The sequence below is a fragment of the Schistocerca cancellata genome, chromosome 6 (genome assembly GCF_023864275.1).
Source record: "Schistocerca cancellata isolate TAMUIC-IGC-003103 chromosome 6, iqSchCanc2.1, whole genome shotgun sequence".
Lineage (NCBI taxonomy): Eukaryota > Metazoa > Arthropoda > Insecta > Orthoptera > Acrididae > Schistocerca > Schistocerca cancellata.
In genome coordinates, this window is record NC_064631.1 from 465624038 (window position 1) to 465651040 (window position 27003).

Consider the following 27003-nt stretch of genomic DNA (forward strand, 5'->3'; position numbering starts at 1 on the left):
TACACTGCCGTACACACAAGAGTCTCTCAAGTTGCTTTTACTGCAGCCATTGCCCAATGGAATTTTCAATAATAACAGCGCACAAATGAATAACGTATTGATTCATCTTTTTCTCTACTGTGATAAGGCGAAACGTTCCATACTTTGAAGATTTGCTCATCATTTAATCTGAGCCTCCATTGTGAGTATTTTATTTCACTCACTGTTAACCGACATTTATTTTAACACCGACTCCGCCTTCTTAGATATTTGACATGTATTCGGTATTCACACATGTCTGACCATCGAGGTTTACCATTTCCAGTGTTCCGCTAAACCCATCAAGCCAAATGCTTGAACAGTTATCGTTAAAAGAACGTAGTCTATTTCTTTCCCCATCCATTTCCTATCCGTCTTCAATGACATGGACGTTTACTGGACGTTAATCAGAGATTTTTGTTGCTTCCTTATTCTTACTTATGCTGAGAGTGAAAATTTGTGGGACGTCATTCTGATATGCTGCCAAATTAAAGGTATACGTATTTATGTAGCAGTTTCCGATCTTAACGTCTACTCAAATATCGTTGATTTCGAGTTGCAGTCTGTCTTCAGACTGTAGATAGCTTCATAAAGGCTTGTAAAGACACAGTGGCCACAATTCATTTGTCAACATAGGAATGTAAGATTTATAAAAATGGGCTCTTTATACCTCAGGTATTTGGATGCTTCAGTATCTAATAATTGGTGTATTTCATATTGACCACACTGTTCATTTATATAAACTAATACGACATTCTTCGTAGATAAACTGCTCGAAACGTAGCAGTGATGTGAGGAGCAGGCCCTCCTGCTGGCATATCTGCTTAAAAACTCTCGAAGAAATTTTATTTTTTATTTCTGTTGCAAGAGATTACTGCTGTTTGATAAGGTTCCTTTCGTTGTATAACACCAAATATCTGCCGTAATTGATGGTTAAAATACTATCGGCTGTTCAGGGAGCATTCTGGATGTACTGTGTGAGTGGGAAAGATCTACAAATAACAAGATATTGAACATTCAATACCACAGCCACCTCTGTCTGAGTTTCACCTTCCTCCAATCAGCCTATTTTCTTAGTTTAGTTTTTTAGGTAAATTACTCCTCGAACAAGATGAGTACAGAAGTTGCATTTTCTTACTCTCAAAGTACCAGCGGTCATTTAGCTTTCAGATGTGCATTTGTCTGCTGTCAACAAATGGTAGAAGTAGACTTCAGCAGTGGCAGAACATGTAATAATTGTGTATGGCGGTATTGTGCTAATTTGCAAGTTTCCGTCCCAATACCGAAATGTTTTATCTATCTGCAGAGATTTTTGTGATTTTTTTCACGAAGTAATGGTTTTAAATGCTGATCAACTGCTGTTTAAAGATGTTGTCAGCATAACCGTTCGACAGCTCACTAGATAACAGAACGCAGCATGTCATTCTCAATGGAGAGAAGTCTTCCGAAGTAAGAGTGATTTCAGGTGTGCCGCAGGGGATGGTCGTAGGACCGTTGCTATTCACAATATACATAAATGACCTTGTGGATGACATCGGAAGTTCACTGAGGCTTTTTGCGGACGATGCTGTGTTATATCGAGAGGTTGTAACAAAGGAAAATTGTACCGAAATGCAGGAGGATCTGCAGCGAATTGACGCATGGTGCAGGGAATGACAATTGAATCTCAATGTAGACAAGTGTAATGTGCTGCGAATACATAGAAAGAAAGATCCCTTATCATTTAGCTACAATATAGCAGGTCAGCAACTGGAAGCAGTTAATTCAATAAATTATCTGGGAATACGCATTAGGAGTGAGTTAAAATGGAATGATCATATAAAGTTGATCGTCGGTAAAGCAGTTGCCAGACTGAGATTCATTGGAAGAATCCTAAGGAAATGCAATCCGAAAACAAAGGAAGTAGGATACAGTACGCTTGTTCGCCCACTGCTTGAATACTGCTCAGCAGTGTGGGATCCGTACCAGATAGGGTTGATAGAAGAGATAGAGAAGATCCAACGGAGAGCAGCGCGCTTCGTTACAGGATCATTTAGTAATCGCGAAAGCGTTACGGAGATGACAGATAAACTCCAGTGGAAGACTCTGCAGGAGAGACGCTCACTAGCTCGGTACGGGCTTTTGTTGAAGTTTCGAGAACATACCTTCGCCGAGGAGTCAAGCAGTGTATTACTCCCTCCTACGTATATCTCGCGAAGAGACCATGAGGATAAAATCAGAGAGATTAGAGCCCACACAGAGGCATACCGACAATCCTTCTTTCCACGAACAATAAGAGACTGGAATAGAAGGGAGAACCGATAGAGGTACTCAAGGTACCCTCCGCCACACACCGTCAGGTGGCTTGCGGAGTATGGATGTAGATGTAGATGTAGATGTAGATGCTACCGATCTTAATTTCTGATTATCAGCTTCACGCCATACATGTATAACCGCGTGCAATATTTAACTGTGTTGTATACGGAAGTGGCGCAAAGTGTAAATAGGTATTAGTTTTTGTTGCCAAAAATTTTCTCAATATTTTCGGCATGTCAGATTCGTATAGAAATTCGAACATTTGGGAATGACCACCACACTCTTTCCGAGCAATAACTGGTGGTCGTTAAGTTTATATGGATTTTGTCTTTAATATTAATTAACTTTCGAAGTTATTCTTCCACATTCCATCATCTATTTGATGTCAAGAGTCAAGTAGTTTAGAAGGTCGACACGTGGGACAAACTTTCATAAAATATAATTGTTTATGTTTATCTAAGATACTGTGCTATGCCACCATAGACTTTCCTAAATCACAATATTTAACATGCTTTTGATATTCTGCACAAGTTTCGGAAAGTACGCGGAGGGAATGACCGATGCAATGGCTTCGCCACTGACAAGAGATGCAAATGTCAAGGACCACTGGGCTAAAATTGACCTTTAATGACCACATATTCTCTTTTATCTTTCTCTACTCTTCCTCCCTGTAACTCTGATTTTCTAGAGATAACCCAAAAGAAAGCAAAGGAGAGCACTACAAGAAGGCTTTCGTTAGAAATCAGTTTGTAATACGAGGATCGTTCAATAGGTAATGTAACACATTTTTTCTTAAGCAGGTTGGTTTTATTTACGATTCCAATACACCATGTTATTTCTCATTCATTTGGCTACAAATACCTGTTTTTCGTCGTAATCTCCTTTCAGTGCGACGGGTTTTTATGGTCTTCCGTCAAGTGGAGAGTACCTCTGAGTACCCCAAGTAGTGACGAGTGTCTCAATATTACCAACAGAAATGACGAATTGTGCAGCGATGTATTTCATAATGATCCGTCGATTACTTCGAATGATAGTGTCTGCAGTGCAGCAGTCGGAGCTGTCTGTGGCCGGTCTTTACGTGGGAGATTGGACAAGTGTGCACGACGTTGCTGCGGTGATGAGAGACGTCTCGCCCAACGACTCACCGTGCTTTTGTTCACTGCCAAGTCTTCGTAGGCATTCTGCAAGCGCCTGTGAATATCTGTGATTCTCTGGTTTTCTGCCATAAGGAACTCAATGAGAGCTTCCTGCTTGAAACGAACCTACGCTACAGACGTCATTCAGAAGGCTATGTATAGCGCTGCCACCAATCGGAACATCATGAAAATATAAGGGCTGAAGCAGGAATATTTCACGTTGTCTCACTGAAAATTCCAAATTTTTTCGGCCGAAACTGGCACAGAAACAAAGATGTGTTGCATTACATACTGAACGTCCCTCCCATTACTATTCGTTGCCATTTGCTTGTGCCAGTTAAAATCATAGCAGCTTTTACCCCAGAGGAGGGCATGTTACACTGAGTGGGTGGCCCAGGTTCACAGTGCAGGCGGGATGCACGCGCAGGGATGCGGATGCGACTCAAGTAGCGGAGAAAGCGCCGGCCAGAGAGGGCGCGCCGAACCAGTGATGCAACGCAGCCCCCGTTGCAGGTCCTGGCGGCCCCGCCCTCAACTCGACTTAGCTCACCTTGCATGGGCCGACCAGGTTCGTCACACCTACCTCTCCCTCCTCCAGGATGACTCAAGTCAGGCTGCTCCACACACGTATTTGATGATGCAGCAAGGACTAATAGGCAGTCTTTAAGAGGTAAAACTGATTGCAATACAATTAAAAGAGGTTTTTCATACCCGAGATCTTTTAGTTGATGCAGACTCAGAAAAAGGGTGTAACTAGGGCCAACAACCACCACAGTAGAGATGAGAGAGCCCTATAGACGACCGAGGTGGATGAGGAAGAACTAGCCCTATGATCGCTTGACTCGGTAACCGAAGAGAGAAGGTAGTTAGCCACAGCCGTACCTAAGAAGAATCAGTGTAGATGAGTGATGAGCTCCGATACGTCGCTATGGCTCCGTAGGCAGCAAGACTTTTCTGGACCTTGCGTTGCTCATATTGCACGAAACGTGCAGAGAAACAAGGTACACTCCGATAATAGTATATTCTGCGTGTGTCCCTGTCAATCCACATAGAAGGGAGAGAGTGAAGCTGCACGAGACAATGTGTTACTTAACTGTTCTCTGAGGGATAGCCACATTATCATAATTAATCTAGAATAGCTTTAGTTCCATTACTAGCTGTTGCTGTAGAAAATCAAGTTTAGAAGTAATAGGTTTCCTTTATACTTGTAATAGTTGAGTTGCTTGTTGCTGTTGAACGTATATTTGCTGTCGCAACAGTACTTACAGCAGTAGGTGTAGAAGATAATGGAAAAATTATTCGAAATAACATGAAATAACCAATAACTTTTCCTGTCAGTGTAAAGGAACATACGACTGAGAGTGGAAAAAGATGGCACAGAAAAATTAAATGTAGAGAGTAGCGTATAGCTAGTCAACTAAATGTTAGATCAGTAGTAGCTGGCCGCTGTGACCGAGCAGTTCTAGGCGCTTTAGTCCGGAGCCGCGTGACCGCTACGGCCGCAAGTTCGAATCCTGTCTCCGGCATGGATGTGTGTAATGTGCTTAGGTTAGTTAGGTTTAAGTAGTTCTAAGTTCTAGGGGACTGATGAACTCAGATGTTAAGCCCCATAGTGCTCAGAGCAATTTGAACCATTTTTTTCTCTACACTCTTGATGGGTTCATAGTGACCGTACAATTTATTTTTGATTCAGAGGTCAATACGCTTATCTCTCGGTAGTTATCAGAAATTTTTAGGCCTCCATTTTTTAACATAGAAGTGACATCTGATTTAGTCCAACTATCAAATATGTCATGTCCTGAACAAATCATGTGCATGAAGTCTAGGAATCCGTCTTTAAATGACTTTCTTACGTATTTTAACAGCTCTAGACTAAATGAAGCTTGTCTTCGGCCTTTTTTATGCTTTAGTTTGTTAAAGACTTCGTTAAGTTCGCTCTTAAATATTGTTTCTCTTGAATACGTACCTGAGAGTTTGATTGTAAGAAGCTCTGATTTTTTATACCATAGGGTCTGAAAGTACAGCAACCACTTAGATAAACGGATGGGATTTACTTTCACATTATCTTATACCTCACTGCTTAGTTTCCTCATAATTTTGAATATCTATGGTTGGAGTCTGCAAATATCGCGTTCTAAACGAGCCACAGGTTGTTCCCAACACTGCCTGTCTTTTCTACGTCTTTGTCTTTTAGCGAATGCTGTTTTCTATAATAATCTATTTTATTTTCCTGTTTCCTTATTGATAAATATTCCACAACGGATTCTCGTTGGTTCTTTATGAACTTTTCGGCATTATCATCCCATTCTCTCAGTCCTTTTTCCCTGTGGCATTTTGCTCTTCAGGCAAGGTGGCTCTGATTGTTAGCTTCTCTTTGACTGTATAGTAGAGCCTTCTATTCTTTCTTTGATGTTTCTTTTATAGGTGATATTTTCACTATCTGTTCTAGTCGTTTTTGCTATAACCAAAGAGTGCTCGCTCTGGGGTCTCTTAAAATGCTTACATGGAAGGCTACTTCTTCATTCGTTGTCAGTTTCCTGTACTTTTTTGTGATCACTACATTCTAGTGAGCCACATATGATGGATTCACGTTTCAACCTTTATCATTTTCTGCCTGATCCGTTGTTGGATATCTTTGTCACATCTTTCATCACGTGATAGGCTACTGCACAGTTACTTAAACTCCGTACATGCGGTACTTTAAATTGATGTCTGCTAGTGTTCAAAATACTTTCCGTCTCTCCATAAGGTAGATATTCCGTCTTCTCAAGATTCATTTTCAGACGCATCTTTTTATATTCAAAATGGTTCAAACGGCTCTGAGCACTATGGGACTTAACATCTATGGTCATTAGTCCCCTAGAACTCAGAACTACTTAAACCTAACTAACCTAAGGACATCACACAACACCCAGTCATCACGAGGCAGAGAAAATCCCTGACCCCGCCGGGAATCGAACCCGGGAACCCGGGCGTGGGAAGCGAGAACGCTACCGCACGACCACGAGCTGCGGACTTTTTATATTCCTCCAGCAACTTCATAATCATATAGTCTGCTCCAAGTAGCTAAGTGGTCAACGCGACAGAAAGTCAATCCTAACGGGCCGGGTTAGATTTCTGGATGGGTCGGAGATTTTCTCCCCTCAGGGACTGGGTGTTGTGTTGTCCTAATGATCATCACTTCTTCACCATAGCTTGAAGCAGGCGTTTGTAGTTAAGTGAGATCGTGCGCTGTATATCACGCGTGAAGGTGATCCCCAAAAATTCGAGTTTCTCCACAAATGACAATGGAGCCACACTCTCCGCTGGAAGACCACTACCGATGAACGTAGCACTAGATTTCGTCAGGTCCACACGGCTGCCCGCAGCAGTTCCGTACTGGTTGATCCATGCCAGTGCCTCTCACACTTCATCCTTCGATAGAATCAAGAACACAGATGACGATCTGCATAGGCTCGGAAGATAAAAGCATGTCCCCTCATTGTTATCCATGTATAGCGGCTCCTCAGACCGTGTAACACTGGCTCAAGGGCGATGGTGAAAAGGAGCATCGTCAGCGGACTCCTTGACGGACCGACCGCATGACATTAATAGTGCTCACCGCACGGCCACTGACCAGCAATCGCGACGTGGCACCTCGGAGGAGCCATAAGACGATGTGTATAAATCTGTAGGGAAAGTCAGCCGTCGGAGTACATTTTCTAGAAAGTCATGACTCACTCTATCAAAGGCGTGGTCGAAGTGCACTGTCACTAAGGCACCGCGACTGTAGCAAGTCGTCGCCAGGGCTAAGACGTCACGGTAATCGCTGAGTGTCGTCTGATGTTACTGTCATGTTTGATCCAGAGAAATGTGGCAAGAATCCTAGTCGGAGAAGTCGGTAAGCCATAACTCAGCGTCGAGTGTGGCACTTACGATTCCTTGGGAAACGTAGCACGGTCAAGACGACTTGCTGAAAGGCTGGGGAGGTACGTATAATCGGATCGATCATCATGCATGCGTTCCCAGGTATCGGTGAGGTTCAATTCGTGCACGAGCAGCTTGAGTTCCTGGCATGTGGTGAAATGGGGATGTTCGTCCTTCTGGGATCATACACAATTGAAGTCGCCACAAAGAGTAATATGGTCGTAGCGGCCAACAAACAAAGGAGCGACCTGTTCTGAATAGAAGCGCGACCGTTCCCGTCGTCTGGCAGTGCCCGAGGGGGCCTAAACACTAATGATTCGGACACCGTGGAAAGTCACAGAAAAACCCCTTGCCGATGGTAGGTAAATCACCTCGTCTACCTCAGTACCTTCCTTTAAAAGTATAGTCGTCCCACTGCCACCGTCAGCACATGGCTTGAAGTAAGAAATGTACCCATAGATATTAGGAAACGTCGCTAGGCGAACTTCCTGCAGAAGGGCAACATCGAGGTTCGACGCCCTCAACATTTCACGGAGCAACTGTAGATTGACAGGGGTGCCAATGGTATTGACATTGATGGAGCCAATCCTGTCGCTTGTCGCGGAATTGGGACTACTGGGACGCTCATGGAGGCACGAAGAGCAGCAGCGAACAGGAACGTTGCCCCAGCAGGCTGGACATACCCATTCTGTAACCCTGTCAATTAGCAGTCTCGAGTTGGAGCAGCAGCACTTGCTGCTGTCACAACGGTAGGTGTTTCGTCGTCTACATCGTCAGACCACGCAAAAGTGTGTGGGTGATTGTGTCCAGTAGAGCACCTGTGGAGTCCGAAGGCGGCGTCACGTCGGCGGTGAAAGAGTGGTGCTGGCTCAGCCGCTGTTCATTGTCCATAGGCATGTGAAGATGGTTGTACCTCAGGGGGCAGGCTGGTGCTTCCACCACAGAATCAACCATCGGGGGAACTTCTTGAGAGCTGTGAGCCTCATTGTCTTAAGACTGCGTCCTGCAAGTATCAGATGGGGCGATCCATCCTTTCCGACGTCTCTTCGGCGACCGCTGCTTGAGCACGTGATCTTCAGAGTCCGAAGACGCCTGGGGATCAGGATGGTCAGGCATAAAAGCATCAGTAGGCACAACCATGGAGTCAAGGGCCATCCCCTGCACTAGAGATTGCTCACCACTGCACATGGTGGGAGGAGGAGGAGGCAAGTGCGTCTGTCCGTCCGTAACAGCCTAAGGCACTACCAGAGACGACGATGTATCAGTAGTAGGAGCCAGTGGTGATCGCGGTCGGGGGTCGTTGTGGAGAACTTCGACAAACGGCAGGGGGAGCATCGTCGGAGCGGTCGTGGCCAGCAGATCCCTAGGCGGTAGCTGTGTGATTCAGCTGGAACGGAGGTGCCCTTCTTTGCCACATCCCGAGCATTTCTTCGCCTGGCTATCACAAATTATAATTGCACGGCAGCCGCTAATATATAAGTAGGACGCCACATGTTTGGTTAGCTCTATGCGGATATGTCGTACGCCATTTAGAGCCGGGTATGTAATGAACTGAACCCACTTTTCAGCTCTATGACTAAACACCTTTCCATATGGACGGAATGCAGGCACCTCGAAAGGGAGTTCAAATACACGCATCGTCTGCAGTCCAAGTCCGCATGTTCCACAGTTACGTCACCGATGTGTCCATCACAGTGACAGAACTTAAGCTTCGAGTTGCACTTAGAATTTTGTCACATATGTCTTCATTAACCAATTTCACATATACCACACTGGTCACTATAGGCAGGTGGATACCAACAAGATCGTTGCAATTAATCTCGATTTCATCTCTGATAAACTGTTCGATTTCAAATGCTTTTGGTTGGGCATATTCAGGCGAAATGCTAATCTTCAGTGTCGATTTCCTGTGGCATAGCCATTCTCTTTCGAAGGTAACATAACGCTCAAAGGTGGCAGAATCACGTAAACAATTGCCATCGAGCTGTGCGGCGAAGACTTCAACAAGACATCTGTGCCGCTAGCGTGCCGGAAAGCGATTGACTAACTGAGCTATCCAAGCAAGATCCACGACCCCTCGTCACAGCCTTACTTCCGCCAGCACCTCGTCTCCTATCTTCCTAGCTTCATAGAAGCTCTCCTGGCGGAAGTACGGCTGTGAGGAAGGGTCGTGACTATTGCTTGGGTAGCTCAGTTAGTCAGCACTATCTCGCGAAAAGCAAAGGTCCCGAGTTCGAGTCTCGGTATGGCACACAGTTTTAATCTGCCACGAAGCTTCATATCAGCGCACACTCCGCTGCAGAGTGAAAATTTCATTCTGGAACCGCAAAATGATTTAGACAAGATACCTATACCGCTAGAAAAGTGTCACGTGACCCTAAATAATGAAAACCGTGAGGTCATCCACATCGGTGCAAAAAGTAATTCGTTAAATTTCGGTTATGCGATAAATCACACAAAACTAAAGCCTGCCGTGTAAGTGAATACCTACGGATTACGACTATGAAGAACTTAAATTGGAATGACCACATAAAAATGTGGGTTAGTCAATCAAAGGCTGCGTTTAAATGGCAGAATGCTTGGAAGATGCAACAGATCTACCAAAGAGACTGCCTACACTACGCTTTTCTGGCCTCTTCTGGAGTAATGCTGCTCAGCTTGAGATCCTTAACAGACAGGACTGATGGAGAACATCGAAAAGTTCAAAGAAGGACACCTCATAAAACTTCTATCATTCCATCATTGCTGCTGATACGTCAACCTGTCTCGAAGGACAGCTCGTTTTGTATTGCCGTGAAGTAGGGGCTACACGAGTTGGTATGGTAATCATTAGAAATAATGCAGTTTTCGTTGCGGCAAGATCTTTTCTCGAATTTTTAATCGCCAACGTTTACCTCCGTATGTGAAAATATATAGTTGACGCCCACCTATGTAGAGAGAAATAATCATTCTAAAAAAAAAAAAACGGACATCAGCACTAGCACGGGAATTTTTAAGTGTTCGTTTATTTCCCAGCGTCGTTTGTGAGTGGACTGGTAGAGAAATATTCTAAAGGTGGATCGATAAAACCTCTGCCAGACACTAAAGAGTGAATTGCAGAGTGGTCATATAGATGTAGATAGTTCCACTCTGCTGGAATTTCCTCCCCATTCCACACATATTCATTAAATAATTTGCTTAGATATTAATACAGGATACTTGGACCATAACGGGATAACACTATTGGTACATTTCCAGCCCCTGGCGATTTCTCCAGTTTCATATGTGTAGCCACCTTCTGTACCTTTCTTGGTTATTTTCTCTATCTTTTCACCTTCCTGCGTCTCTCTCATCTCCCAATTTACACTACTGGCCATTAAAATTGCTACACCACGAAGTTGACGTGTTACAGACGTGAAATTTAACCGATAGAAAGAAGATGCTGTGATCTGCAAATGATTAGTTTTTCATAGCATTCACATAAGGTTGGCGCCGGTGGCGACATCTACAACGTGCTGACATGCTGACATGAGGAAAGTTTCCAACCGATTTCTCATACACAAACAGCGGTTGACCGGTGTTGCCTGGTGAAACGCTGTTGTGATGCCTCTGTAAGGACGAGAAATGCATCCCATCACGTTTCCGACTTTGATAAAGGTCGGATTGTAGCATGTCGCGATTGCGGTTTATCGTATCGCGACATTGCTGCTCGTTTTGGTCGAGATCCAATGACTGTTAGCAGAATATGGAATCGGTGGGTTCAGGAGGGTAATACGGAACGCCGTGCTGGATCCTAGCGGCCTCGTATCACTAGCAGTCGAGATGACAGGCATCTTATCCGCATGGCTGTAACGAATCGCGCAGCCACGTCTCGATCCCTGAGTCAACAGATGAGGACCTTTGCAAGACAACAACCATCTCCACGAACAGTTCGACGACGTTTGCAGCAGCATGGACTGTCAGCTCGGAGACCATGGCTGCGGTTACCCCTTACGCTACATCACAGACAGGAGCGCCTGCGATGGTGTACTCAGCGACGAACCTGGGTGCACGAATGGCAAAACGTCATTTTTTCGGATGAATGCAGGTTCTGTTTACAGCATCATGATGGTCGCATCCGTGCTTGGCAACATCGCCGTGAACGCTCGTTGGAAACGTGTATTCGTCATCGCCATACTGGCCTATCACCCGGCGTGACGGTATGGGGTGCCACTGGTTACACGTCTCGGTCACCTCCTGTTCGCATTGTCGGCACTTTGAACAGTGGACGTTACATTTCAGATGTGTTACGACCCGTGGCTCTCTCCTTCATTAGATCCCTGCGAAACCCTACATTTCAGCAGGATAATGCACGACCGCATGTTGCAGGTCCTGTACGGGCCTTTCTGGATACAGAAAATGTTCAACTGCTGCCCTGGCCAGCACATTCTCCAGATCTCTCACCAACTGAAAACGTCTGGTCAATGGTGGCCGAGCAACTGGCTCATCACAATACGCCAGTCACTACTCTTGATGAACTGTGATATCATGTTGAAGCTGCATGGGTAGCTGTACCTGTACACGCCATCCAAGCTCTGTTTGACTCAATGCCGAGGTGTATCAAGGCCGTTATTACGGCCAGAGATGGTTGTTCTGGGTACTGATTTCTCAGGATCTATGCAACCAAACTACCTGAAAATCTCAATTGTAGTGTAATACATTTGTCCAATGAATACCCGTTTATCATCTGCATTTCTTCTTGGTGTAGCAATTTTAATGGCCAGTAGTGTATTTCCTTGTAGTTTATGCTGTAATCTGTTCGCAGGTTTTCAAAATGCTTCTCCTACTCTGTAAGACTGGTCATAATCGGCATGTTTCTTCTTTCTTTTATCTGTTTCCTCAGCCCCGCAAACATTTTCCCCATTGTCGCCATTTTTGTGCTCCAGTTTTCACCTCCCCTTCCCCTCCAACTATGCATCTGTCGACTTTCTGGCAATTATGCTCCTAGATTTCGTTTTTCCTTTTACGTAGGTACGGTTTTACTTCTCTGTTCGTTCTAACACAAAGATCTCTAGCCTGTTTGTCCGAGCCAATTGTTATACAACTTTTTTCTTAGGTTTACTTGATCTTCAATGCTTTCTGTCCACCTCCGTAGGGTCCGCATTCCCTCTCCTTTTTCTGCCCCAGTCTTTCAAATGGCGGTCCATACATGCACTTTTTAATTCGTTCCTACATATCCTCTTCTAGGGGCCCCATTAGGTGCCTCAATTCGTTCGCTAACTGTAATTTATAAAGAAATTGTTCAGACTATTCTTTTACAATATAAAAATAGTATTTAATAGTATCCATTGTCATCGTGGGAATATTTTACTATTTGTCTTTGTCCGTTTGATGTTACTACCATCTCTACAGCTAACAAGAAGTGGTATGAACTACATCCTGCTCTCCTGTGAACTCTGACATCATTCGTTCTTGTGTTGGAATTTTTATTTTGAGTAATATAGCCCGATATTGACGTGAAATTTCTGGGAGAACTCTCCCTTGTTCACTTGTGGCCAAGAAAGAAGCCACGTAAAACCTTCAAGGACATATCAACTGACCTTTCCCTGTGTCATTTACTGTGTCATCTCCACATTTTCGTACTACTCCGCTGTTGGTGGCTACTTCTGCCTCTGATTAAAATCTCCTAATAAATTCTTTTTCTTTGATGGCGCTTATGCTGTCTAGCAGCCTTGCTAAATTTTCATAAACCTCATCTTTGAATTTACTATACATAACCTCCAACAATGCCAATTTTGTGGCCATTCTTTGAGGTTTCCACTGCTCTAATCCTCCCATTAATTTCTTCCCATCATTTAACATCACTTCTGTGCTTTTTATGGACAGCTCTTTACAGCCCTCTCTGGGACCTTTTCTCGTTTGTAACGAGGAAAGGTAATCTGCTATACTTCTGTCTCCATTTTGACGTTTGTTTCCCTGAGAACACACACATCAGACTTTAGCTTCACTAGTTCTTGGAATACTTTTGTCACTGTGTTCAAACCCAGCACATAACACATTTGTATAAACATAGTCTTCTTTTGCAGCCATTTTCGTTTTCTTGATGATCCAATTCTGTCATTTTTATTAGAATTTTGTTTGAGATTTGTGCCGAGGAAATGCTTTACAAATGCTGAGGAGCTATCCCACCGATTCAACCCCCACCCTGGAGGACTGGGTGTTACCATCCCCCACGCAGACTGCCTGCTCAGGGCTTCCAGCTCTGCCCGTCCAAGAAACAAGGCAGTTTTTTTTTAAATTTTGTTTCTGTGGGGCCCACAGTCTCCAAATGCTTTATAAAAGAAAGCTTGTACAGGTTTCAACCAATTAGAGAGCTCAGTAGCATATTCCCTCTTGGAAAACCTCGTGGCTACAGGACAAATGGACTCTTCCGACCCTGCTGCTGAGACGAAGGCCCTTACCTATGTTTCTCGTAGTATAGAGTCCTATGATCTAAAGACAGACGCACTCAACCGACTTTGTTTTGGATTATACTGGGACTTCATACATATACACTGCGTTTATTTACGCCTTTTTAAGAGAGGGGAGATAGTATCCAATTCTAATTAAGGCATCAGTGGCTTCGAGTGGCTTATCTCAATGCTCTGCCACAAGTAAAACAATGCTTCTGAAATTAATAATAATATTCAGTAGTTTTCTTTTGTCTGTGATATCTGGTGAGAATGTAAAGCACGTGGTCTGTTGTTTATCCATGAAGCATGTAATCCTGTGTATGAACTTTGATCATTGTATTGCATTTGCGTACAGTCGGAATTGTAGTAATTTTTATGGTCTTTCCACATGTTCCATCCCTTCACACATGTTCAATCAAGAACTACCGTTCTCCAGACGTACCACATTAATTTTATCTGTATTTTAAACTGGAGTGAAGCGGCCTGAATTGAAAAGTCTCCTTCTCAGTAGACACCGGAAGAAAATATTTGTGTGTTTCAGTGAAGTGTAGAGTCAGTAAGGTCTCCCAAGTCGGACAGGCATCTGAGGAGGAACCAGACGAAAAGTGTCTCAAAACGTCCCATCGCTCATTCATCGGATCCTGATATTTCCTTTCCTTGTCTAATTAGAGAAGATATGGTCTGTAGTACACTGTAACTAAATGATCTTTATTTAAATCGTGCGATTAGCCAATTTCGACGACTTTTCTTTTCAGGTACATGTGTAATATTACGTATTACAATTCGCTACACGTAAAAGGTAGACATATTCTATCGTTACAATGTGAATGGATTCGTATTTTCGTAATGCTCACGAGAGGAACAGTCGAACAGCCGACCAACCTTCGCCGCTTCTGAGATGTTCGTACCGAGGCGGCGGGCCATAACAGTTTGCTCTTTCCCAAGATCACTAGGTTTGCGTTGTGTGTGGTCGCTGGAATGATACCCCATTCGTCTCTGCTCCGCTTACATATCTTACATTCCTCTTCACATGCCTACGTCGCCACCAGGCTGCATTCATTCTCGTGGTGGACAGTGGTCAGAATGTTTTGGAACATCAGTGTAGTTCGTCAACTCTGAGGACGAATTGATTTAAAAGGAAAATCCGTAGAATTTTACAATTGAGAAGAATCTTTGCAATTCTATTATAGTTGCAGAACGCAAGAAAAAATACGTTTTTATTTGGGGCATGTAAATGCCATGTTCGATCCTGTAGGTTATGGTTTCTGCATCGGAAATGTTTTCTATTCAAGACTGTAGTTCTGACTCCAATTCTGATCATTCATTTCTAACATCTCAGCATAAATCTCATATTTGCCTCCTTCTCTTACTTCTAAGTAGCTTAAAAACCGGGCATTGGCCGGATATTAACTTTGTCAGTTTCCTATCAGAAATAAAAACTCAAAATTGAACTGCGTTTGTTGCGAAGTACGGAAAAAAGTGTCGTTTCCATTTATTCATGAAACCGACTTTGGAATTATGAAACAGTCATATAACGAAGTATGCTTAATGTAAAAAAGTATAAGTACAGTATCCAAATGGAGAAATGTCACTCCTGACGATTTATGTACTCCGGATGCAGCCGCTTCGCGTTTCTACAACGCGATTTTGTAAACGTCTCTATGACAGCGCCTCTCCATAGATCTATAGCGGGATACTGCTTTCCCCTTCAGCTCTTTGCGATTCACAGGTGTAAGCTGTCAAATGTGATGCCAGATGTCAGGGATTTTCTTAATATAGTCTGTTAAACAAGTAAGTGGTCGGGTTAAGCAGTAGAAAAACGTATTTGACAAAAAGCAAAATATGTACACACATCACACACGAAGAAACGAAAATGCTATTCAAATTAATAACACACACATCAAAAACAGTTTTGCGTCATCCCGGTTCCCAGAACTCCTGAAGATAGACGTTGACTGTGGATATTTTATCACAGACACAGTCTAAATCTACATCTACATCCATACTACGCAAGCCACCTGACGGTGTGTGGCGGAACTGTTCAGAGATGTCACTAAACCCAACCAAAGATATAAGCAATCATAGATGAGCTGCGCCTATTAGACGGTTCGACAGCCGATCAGTTCCAGTCATTCCAACAGGAAGGAGGTACACAGCACGCGTTGTCTGTAGATCAACCATGCCTAGACGGTCAATACCGCAGTTCGATCACGTCTGCATTGTTACTTTGTGCCAAGAAAGGTTCTCAACAAGGAAAGTGTCCAGGCGTCTCGGAGTGAACCAAAGCAGTAGTGTTCGGACATGGGGGAGATACAGAGACAGGAAATGCTTTGCTCAACCCGTCCAGGGGCTACTACTGGAGAGGATGACCGCTACCTACGGGTTGTGGCTCTAAGGAACACTGACAGCAACGCCACCATGTTGAATAATGCTCTCGTGCAGCCACAGGACGTCGCGTTACGACTCAAACTGTGCGCAGTAGACTGTATGATGCACAACTTCATTCCTGATATCCATAGCGAGGCCCAACTTTGCAACCACGACACCTTGCAGCGTGGTACAGATGGGCCCAACAACATGCCGAATGGACCGCTCAGGATTGGCATCATGATCTCTTCACCGATGAGTGTCGCATATGGCTTCAACCAGATGATCGTCGGAGACGTGTCTGCAGGCAACCCGGTCCAGCTGAACGCCTTAGACACACTGTCCAGCGAGTGCAGCAAGGTGGAGGTTCGCTGCTGTTTTGGGGCGCCATTATCTGGGCCGACCTACGCCGCTGGTGGTCATGGAAGGCGGCGTAACGACTGTACGGTATTTGAATACCATCCTCCGACCGACAGTGCAACTATATCGGCTGCATACTGGCGAGGCATTCGTCTTCATGGACGGCAATGTTAAGAATGGGTATCCCGAAAAATCGTTAACAACAATGTTTCCAATTTTTAGTCACTTCACTGACTGAGTCACGTTCTTCAGAGTCATACACGTTTTTAACTAGTTTATAGCGTGTTACCCACTTTTTTTAGAAATGACTTTAATTTCTCAAAATATTCAGACTCTGCGACATGACTCATTTTCGGACCTTTGGAGCCGCTACAGAGAAACACAACCTCAAAACGCGCCTCGTAAGCTGCACTCATGTCTCTTCATCCGTGTCTCAGTCAAAAATTCAAAATTACCTAATGCTGTATGGACACTGCATGAAGGAGAAAGGTTCCCTCTATCGGGTTGTAAAAGAACTAAGGCGATATCTTTTATCATCTGTGTGTAATGCCGCATCTGCTCTTATTTAACTACCTGTATGATTCGATTGTGCAATTGCCTTAGTAGTACAGAATAAATGTGTTCAGACTTGACGCATGAATCTGAAATTTTTGATGCATCTCAGTATTTGTACTGTCGTACCTCTTTTTGTATCCCTCCTGGAAGGCGGAGCGTGGGTCTGATCCTGTAAACTGAAAGGTAGGCCGAATGTAGGAAGCGAGTAGAAGCAGGAAAAGGTAAAGTACTTCGGTAATGCTTGTAGATGTTACAAGTTTACTATAGTCAAAATTATGATTACATAATGGTTACTTAACTTTGGCTGAGGTGAGGACGTAGGTGCGAAGCCGTTCATGTATCAAAGCTAACAGTTACGAGTAGTTGGACAAACTCTCATTGAAGTAACAAATGCAAAGACTGTCATGGCTAGCCCCCTATGAAGTAGAAGCTAAGTTGCTTGGTTGTCTGCTCTTGGTCAAATGGTCAGAATCTGGAGCGGCTCTCGTACAGCTGCACAGCCCCGGCTAGAGGGCGCTGTCGTTGGTGTCGGTGTCATAGTGTCAATCTAAGATCTTATACCTACGCCGTGGCATCGTAGCTGTCGATACCACACCTCTTGTACTATGTGTCGCACAATGACGTATCTGTGTAGGTACAGCAAGCGGAACATGTGGATACTGTCTGCAAAACATGTTGTGAATATAGTTAGCATCAAAGAAGTAATAAATTGAAACGTTAAATTTATTGAGGCAGTTTTTCACGCATCTCAGTGTTTATGAGGTCATATCTCCTGATCAGTGCGTCAAACAATGATGTACTTTTGTACGTACGTTCAGCGGCATACGTGTATACTGCCTGAAAAATATGTTGAGAACAGAATCAGTAGAAAAGAAGTGATAAATTCAGGCCGGCCGAAGTGGCCGTGCGGTTAAAGGCGCTGCAGTCTGGAACCGCAAGACCGCTACGGTCGCAGGTTCGAATCCTGCCTCGGGCATGGATGTTTGTGATGTCCTTAGGTTAGTTAGGTTTAACTAGTTCTAAGTTCTAGGGGACTAATGACCTCAGCAGTTGAGTCCCATAGTGCTCAGAGCCATTTTTTTGATAAATTCAGACGTCGTACACAATGTGGTAGTTTTCCACGCATCTCAGCTTTTATGAAACAGTATCTCTTGCACTGTGTGTGGTACCGTACTTTTGTAGGCGCATTTAGCAGCATATGGGGATACAGCCTGTGAAATTTATTACGAATACAACTGGTAGCACAGAAGTAATAAATTTAAACATCATGCGTGATGAGACAGTTTTCACGGATCCATTGTTTATAACGTACTGATCTCCTGAACTATACTGAAGAGCCAAAGAAACTGGTACACCTGCCTAATATCGTGTAGGGCCCCCGCGAACACGCAGAAGTGTCGCAACATGACGTGGTGTGGACTCGACTAATATCTAATCCTGCAGCGACGTCCATAAATCCTTAAGAGTACGAAGGGTGGAGATCTTCTGTTAACTGCACGTTGCAAGGCATCCCACCTATGCTCAATAATGTTCAAGTCTGTGTATTTTAGTGGCCAGCGGAAGTGTTTAAACTCAGAACAGTGTTCCTGGAGCCACTCTGTAGCAATTCTGAATGTTTGGGGTGTCGCATTGTCCTGCTGGAATTGCCCAAGTCCATCGGAATGTACAATGGACATGAATGGATGCAGGTGATCAGACAGGATATTTACGTACGTTTCACCTGTCAGAATCTTATCTAAACGTATTAGGGGTCACATATCACTCCAATTGCACACGCCCCACACCATTACAGAGCCTCCACCAGCTTGAACAATCACTTGCTTGCATGTGTCGTGTACTCATCAAGCAGACATGAGTGGGCCTTCAGCTCCCAAAGCCCATATCGATGATGTATCGTTGAATGGCTCGCACGCTGAGGTTGATGCCCCAGCACTGAAATCTGCAGCAATTTGCGAAAGGGTTGCACTTTTGTCACACTGAACGATTCTCTTCAGTCGTCGTCGGTCTCATTCTTGCAAGATCTTGCAGCATGTCGGAGATTTGATGTTTTACCGGATTCCTGATATTCACTGTACACTAGTGAAATGGTCGTATTGGAAAATCCCCGCGTCATAGCTACGTCGGAGATGCAGGTACGCCGACTGTAACGCCACATTCAAACTCACTTACATCCTGATAACCTGCCACTGTAGCAGCAGTAACCGATACAACAACTGCGCCAGACACTTGTTGTCTTAGCCGGCCAGAGTGACCGAGCGGTTCTAGGCGCTACAGTCTGGAACCGCGCGACCGCTACGGTCGCAGGTTCGAATCCTGCCTCGGGCATGGATGTGTGTGACGTCCTTAGGTTAGTTAGGTTTAAGTAGTTCTAAGTTCTAGAGGACTGATGACCACATCAGTTGAAGTCCCATAGTGCTCAGAGCCTTTCAACCAACTAGTTGTCTTAGATAAGCGTTGCCGACCGCAGCGCCGTATTCTGCCTGTTTACATGTCTCCGTATTTGAATACGTATGCATATACCAGTTTCGTTGGCGCTTCAGTGTATGTTAGGTAAGCGGTTCTTACCCCGACAGTGATTTCTGCCTGACGGTAAAGGATATGTGTAACAAGTATTGTTGAAATCGCTCCAGTAGTTTAGGAGGAAAAAATGGTTCAAATGGTTCGGAGCACTATGGGACTTAACATCTGAGGTCATCAGTACCCTAGAACTTAGAACTACTTAAACCTAACTAACCTAAGGACATCACACACATCCATGCCCGAGGCAGGATTCGAACATGCGACCATAGAAATCGCGCGGGTCCGGACTGAAGCACCTAGAACCGCTTGGCCACCGCGGCCGGCGTTTAGGAGAAGGTGTGGAACACGCACACATACATACACACATACACGCACACACACATGCCCATACATACACACATTTTTAACGTATGTATGGACTCCGTTATTACTTTCACTATTACTGCATAACTACAACCTCTGTATCTCAACTGACAGTCGCCTCCGTAATACAGTTAACTCATCTGTATTATAAAGGAAGCTCAAAAACATTCTCCACACCGTCATCAGGTATCGGCTACCGTAGCTCGGGAACACGATATGGCTATTTCCGCAAGCGTTCCGGCCACTGCTACGGCGGCTCGGGCGAGCCGCAGTAGCCGTAAATGGCCGGGGCGAACTGCGCTGACGCCCCCCGCGGAATGGGCCAACTTTTGAAGTACTTTCCCCTTTTTATTTCCCGCACGGGTCGTAATTATTGGGTCGGGCGAGTTACACGCGCTGAAAGCTGGTCGGGGGCACCCGCCCATCGCGGGCAGGTCACGCAGCGGCAGCGCGGCTGACCCTTCAAATTACATTACGGGCGCTCGCCGCGGCTAATTACCCTGTACAAATCTATGAGCGATGCCGGTCGCCCGCATTAGGAACACACACCCTCACATCCCATAATTACGCTCTAGTTGGCAGCATTCATTTCTGCGGAGCAGAGGCACTGCCACACGGCGTTACCTGCGCACTTTCAGAGGCTCCGCCTGCAACATAGGTCTAGTTGGCCACTCAAATTAGACGTTCTCTGCACAGCATTCACTAGCTGCCTACTACAGTGCAGGAAAATGTCAGAAATACCAGTTCAGACTGGCCGATGAATGTTGGTTAATGGCCGAAATCTCAGATAGCTAGCAGAAGAAGATAAACCGAATCAAATAAATGGAAAACTGTAAGTAGGCTCTTTAGGTTTTTATGTTGGTAACGCCATGTAGTGCTCTGTATGAAAATCACTGGCTGTGCTGTGTGCAGTCTGTGGCTGGTTGGCATTGTTGGAATTTGCTATTGTAGTGTTGGGCAGTTGGCTGTTAACAGCGCCTAGCGTTGCGCAGTTGGAGGTGAGCCGCCAGCAGTGGTGGATGTGGGGAGAGAAATGGCGGAGTTTTGAGAGCGGATGATCTGGACGTGTGTCCATCAGAGACAGTAAATTTGTATGACTCGATGTCATGAACTGATATATATATCATGACTATTGAACACTATTAAGGTAAATACATTGTTTGTTCTTTATCAAAATCTTTCATTTGCTAACTATGCCTATCAGTAGTTAGTGCCTTCAGTAGTTAGAATCTTTTATTTAGCTGGCAGTATTGGCGCTCGCTGTATTGCAGTAGGTCGAGTAATGAAGATTTTTGTGAGGTGAGTGATTCATGAAAGGTATACGTTATTGTTAGTCAGGGCCATTCTTTTGTAGGGATTCTTAAAAGTCAGATTGCGTTGTGCTAAAAATATTGTGTGTCAGTTTAGTGATGATCAGAATAAGTAAAGAGAGAAATATCTGAGTATGTTCAGTTTTGCTCAGCTGTTTGAAAATCAAATAACGTAAGGGGTTTACCAGCACAGTAATTCACTAATTTTTCTAAGGAGCCGTTTCAAAACTACCGACTGTATCTTTAGCTCTTCTAGCGACGATACGCAGCGTTCAAACGATTCGAATCAACGCCTGCCAATAGGGCACCTCTTCAGCCTCAAACGTGACATTTTGCGTTGACACACAGTATGTGGAACACCTCGCAGTGGCGCTGACACCATAAGTGTGATTAGATGCCGTCGGAAGCGTCCACGCTGTCCGCAACACAGTTTCAGCGTACAGACATACATTACTCTGCAAATAGTGTTGTATCGTGTAATTGTGTAGGCTCCCACGGCTAGAGTTAGTTGATACAAAAGTTTACTGTGTATGGTACGGCGTCATAAATTATTCTGAAGAAACCAGCGTTTCGACCACTTTTACAGCGGCCTTCTCCTGGTCTACTGTGTTTTATACACTACTGGCCGTTAAAATTGCTACACCACGAAGATGAGGTGCTACAGACCCGAAATTTAACCGACAGGCAAAAGATGATGTGATATGCAAATTATTAGCTTTTCAGGGCATTCATACAAGGTTGGCGCCGGACGCGACACCTACAACGTGCAGACATGAGGAAAGTTTCCAACCGATTTCTCATAGAAAAACAGCAGTTGACCGGCGTTGCCTGGTGAAACGTTGTTGTGATGCCTCGTGTAAGGAGGAGAAATGCGTACCATCACGTTTCCGACTTTGATAAAGGTCGGATTGTAGCCTATCGCGACTGCAGTTTATCGTATCACGACATTGCTGGTCTCGTTGGTCGAGATTCAATAACTGTAAGCAGAATATGGAATCGGTCGGTTCAGGAGGGTAATACGGAACGCCGTGCTGGATCCTAACGGCCTCGTATCACTAGCAGCCGAGATGACAGACATCTTATCCGCATGGCTGTAAGGGATCGTGCAGCCACGTCTCGATCCCTGAGTCCACAGATGAGGACCTTTGCAAGACAACAACCATCTCCACGAACAGTTCGACGACTTTTGCAGCAGCATGGACTATCAGCTCGGAGACCATGGCTGCGGTTACCCTTGAACGCTGCATCACGGGCCGGAGCGCCTGTGATAGTGTACTCAACGACGAACCTGGGAGCACGAATGGCAAAACGTCATTTTTTCGGATGAATGCAGGTTCTGTTTACAGCATCATGATGGTCGCATCTGTGTTTGGCGACGTCGCCGTGAACGTACATTGGAAGCGTGTATTCGTCATCGCCATACTGCCGTATCACCCGGCGTGATGGTATGGGATGCCATTGGTTACACGTCTCGGTCACCTCTTGTTCGCATTGACGGCACTTTGAACAGTGGACGTTACATTTCAGATGTGTTACGACCCGTGGCTCTACCGTTCATTCGATCGTTGCGAAACCCTACATTTCAGCAGGATAATGCACGACCGCATGTTGCAGGTCCTGTACGGGCCTTTCTGGATACAGAAAATGTCGGACAGTTGCCCTGGCCAGAACATTCTCCAGATCTCTCACTAATTGGAAACATCTGGTCAATGGTGGCCCTGCAACTGGCTCATCACAATACGCCAGTCACCACTCTGATGAACTGTGGTATTGTGTTGAAGCTGCATGGGCAGCTGTACCTGTACACGTCATCCAAGCTCTGCTTGACTCAATGCCCATGCGTATCGAGGCCGTTATTACGGCCAGAGGTGGTTGTTCTGGGTACTGATTTCTCAGGATCTATGTACCCAAATTGCGTGAAAATGTAATCACATGTCAGTTCTAGTATAATATATTTATCCAATGAATAGCCGTGTATCATCTGCATTTTTTTTCTTGGTGTAGCAATTTTAATGGCCAGTAGTGTAAGTCTAGAACGTGAGAGTAGAATTCATCCGCTGTTGGTGCGACGCCGAAGTATATGGCGGCAGGCCCGCGGGAAGACCGGGAAAGGGCACCCTTGTTTCCATGGCCCGAAGACTTATATGGCCTCGCTTCAGATGGCGGCGTCCCTAAGCCAGAGGTACGAAGTGTGTTTCGAAGAGGCATGAGGACCCTGGAGAGGCCCTGAGCGAAGCTAGAAAAGGCCACGGACTCTCCCACTTGAGTGTGCGTACTAGATCCTCTGTCGGTTTTCCGTTCACACTCCTTGCCCAGAAAAGTTCTCAGCCACTGACTGCGACAGCCTTATAGAGCGCGAATAGTTTGTGAGTTTACGGATCTACTACAACTGCCTATTCAGTAAATTCAGTCTTATTTTCCGATATTTCGAGGGGAATGGAGAAATTCTCGATTGTCCCTGTAGCAAAACCTGTTTTCTTATTTATCGTAGAGAGATTTCACTACACGAATTATTAATCAATCTTCCAAAATTTAGTAGCATTTGTGAGTCACATTTCCCAGCTTAGTAGCGTTTGTGAACTGTTCAGACTTAAGCTAGTCGTTTGATTCATCCCGCAGCAGTCTTCCACATAAAACTCAAGTGCCTTCGGCACGTTAAGGATAATCAGTAGCCCTGAATAATCTAATACTGCTAAGTGATGTAAGCAATTGTTGCGTACTTGATTAATGAGCTTTCCAACCTGCATGTGGATCAATGTTGATCTCATACCCAACAATTTGTAATTTCATTGAGTGATTAAGTACGTTAATTGAATATGAATGGCTTTAGTGTCATCTTTCCCTCCTTGCAAATAAGTGAGAGGCGACCGCGATTAAAATTAAAACAAAAACAGCATATTATCAGTGCACTTCTACGTTTATAAGCTAGTCTTGCTGTGACGGTGTTTATCAATGCAAACCAGATGCCGTTATTAGGAACATTCCCAAATGGAAGGACACTAATAATTTTTTGTTGTTGTTGTTGTGGGTAGTTGATCATCAACTGCAGGACCACACATTGCAGGTGTGTTTATAGTGTTGTTTTGCCTACAAGGTATAAAATTAACTATAGTGTGTTGAGTTGGCAAGTGCGGCAGGCACCTGGCACTTACCACCGCCAAAGCTCGGACCACACACCTGCACGACACGTATAAAGCACCTAACTGGCAACATACAACAGTTTTCTCAGCGACGAACAAGGGCTTATAGGCATATGAGAAGACTTTCCTGCGGTAGCGTTCTCGCTTCCCGCGCCCGGGTTCCCGGGTTCGATTCCCGGCGGGGTCAGGGATTTTCTATGCCTCGTGATGGCTGGGTGTTGTGTGATGTCCTTAGGTTAGTTAGGTTTAAGTAGTTCTAAGTTCTAGGGGACTGATGACCATAGATGTTAAGTCCCATAGTGAACAGAGCCATTTGAATTTTTGAAGAATTTCTGGCTGGCCGAATCAGTCAGTACATTGATGACACAAAAAGTCACCTCTTTCTAAACAACTGCGGTCGGTATCTGCAAATCGCCTCACTGAGCTAGACGTATTGTTACCATGTCATTTGTACAGGCACTCGCCCGGATAGCGGCGCCACTTCAGGTTTCAGTGTGTGAACCTAAACCGCCTCGCGCGGATTAAAATCGGCTGGCGAGCTTTCCAACCTGGATGTAGTTCTTACGCGTTCCCCACATTCATTTAAGTGAACACTGGGCTGGTACCTACGCCCCGGCTCAGAAACACTCTACGCAAACATTTATAAAACGTTCTCACACTTGGACATGGAGTTTACTCTGGACATAGACAGACTGGATCATGAATACCATTCCAATGGGTGATGGGAAAGGGGGGGGGGGCATGGCATCCGGTCACCCACTACCAATAACAATGTCAGAACCCTCAATACAGCGCCGACCTCGCAGGGAAACGAGAACAGGAAAATAACAAGACGATATGTAAGTCTGCAGACTTTCTCGGCCGTTGTCACTTAAGTTAAAATCTTCTGAGTTATTAGGCCACACCTAGATAAACAACGTTTCGACCCTCTGCTTTGATCTTCTTCAGAATCTTGTGGGTTTCATTGTACATTGAGAAGAAATGTGACGCGGCCTAACAACTCAGGTGATCTTAAATTCAAGAACAAGACCGTTTACACATATCATGAAGACAGAAGCCCTATCTGACAAACTGAGGCTGTAATATTTACGGCTTTATAGCCATATAAAGGCAGACGAATCATTTTGGTGATCTTCAGATCGCGCCTACTTGGATGACGGCAAAGTGGTTCGGCTGTAAGATCAGAGCTGATTCGGCAGTCTCGAAGGAAAGATATTGTCTGCCGTGGTCGGTATCAGTTAAGACTTCATTAGCAATTTGTAGTTATGTAGACAAGTAATTGAGAACAATTAGATAGTAACTCCGCAAATACCCAACTCATTGTTTTGTTTTATAAAAGCGCGGAGATTGGAGATTATTTGTGACTCATCAAGTGGAATATAATTGTGCAGTTTCCCGTATTCTGCTAATAAAAAGAGAGTTGCACCCGGTATAGACAAACTAACTGGAAATTTAATTATTTATAGAATATCAGTCCCTCGCTAGGGGTTTATTACAGCTTCAAGATGAAGAATTCAAGACCTAAGTTTTCTGAGCAGGGGACAACAACTATAGAGGACTACGGGCCTGTGAACATTAATTAGAACTTAAGCATTCGGCTCAGGACGACAGAAGCGAAGAGGCACCTAGCGTGTACGGCTGTCTTAGTACAAATGAGACCAGTGACACGTCATCTGTGGTAACGCAGAGGGGCATGAAGGAGAGAAATTTTCGAAGCAAGGGATTTATCATAGCCACATATACAGGGTGGTACATTGTTTGTGACCGGGCCAAATATCTCACGAAATAAGCGTGAAACGAAAAAACTACAAAGAACGAAACTTGTCTAGCTTGAATGGGGAAACCAGATGGCGCTGTGGTTGGCCCGCTAGATGGCGCTGCCATAGGTCAAACGGATATCAACTGCGTTTTTTAAGTAGGAAACCCCGTTTTTATTACATATTCGTGTATTACGTAAAAAAACATGAATGTTGTAGTTGGACCACTTTTTCGCTTTGTGATAGATGGCGCTGTACTAGTCGCAAACATATGGCTCACAATTTTAGACGAACAGTTGGTAACAGGTAGGTTTTTTAAATTAAAATACAGAACGTAGGTACGTTTGAACATTTTATTTCGGTTGTTCCAATGTGATACATGTACTTTTGTGGGTTTATCATTTCCGAGAACGCATGCTGTTACAGCGTGATTACCTGTAGATACCACATTAATGCAATAAATGCTCAAAATGATGTCCGTCAACTTCAATGCATTTGGCAATACGTGTAACGACATTCCCTTCAACAGCGAGTAGTTCGCCTTCCGTAATGTTCGCACATGCATTGACAATGCGCTGAAGCATGTTGTCAGGCGTTGTCGGTGGATCACGATAGCAAATATCCTTCAACATTCCCCACAGAAAGAAATCCGGGGACGTCAGATCCGGTGAACGTGCGGGCCATGGTATAGTGCTTCGACGATCAATCCACCTGTCATGAAATATGCTATTCAATACCGCTTCAACCACACGCGAGCTATGTGCCGGACATCCATCATGTTGGAAATACATCGCCATTCTGTCATGCAGTGAAACATCTTGTAGTAACACCGGTAGAACATTACGTAGGAAATCCGCATACATTGC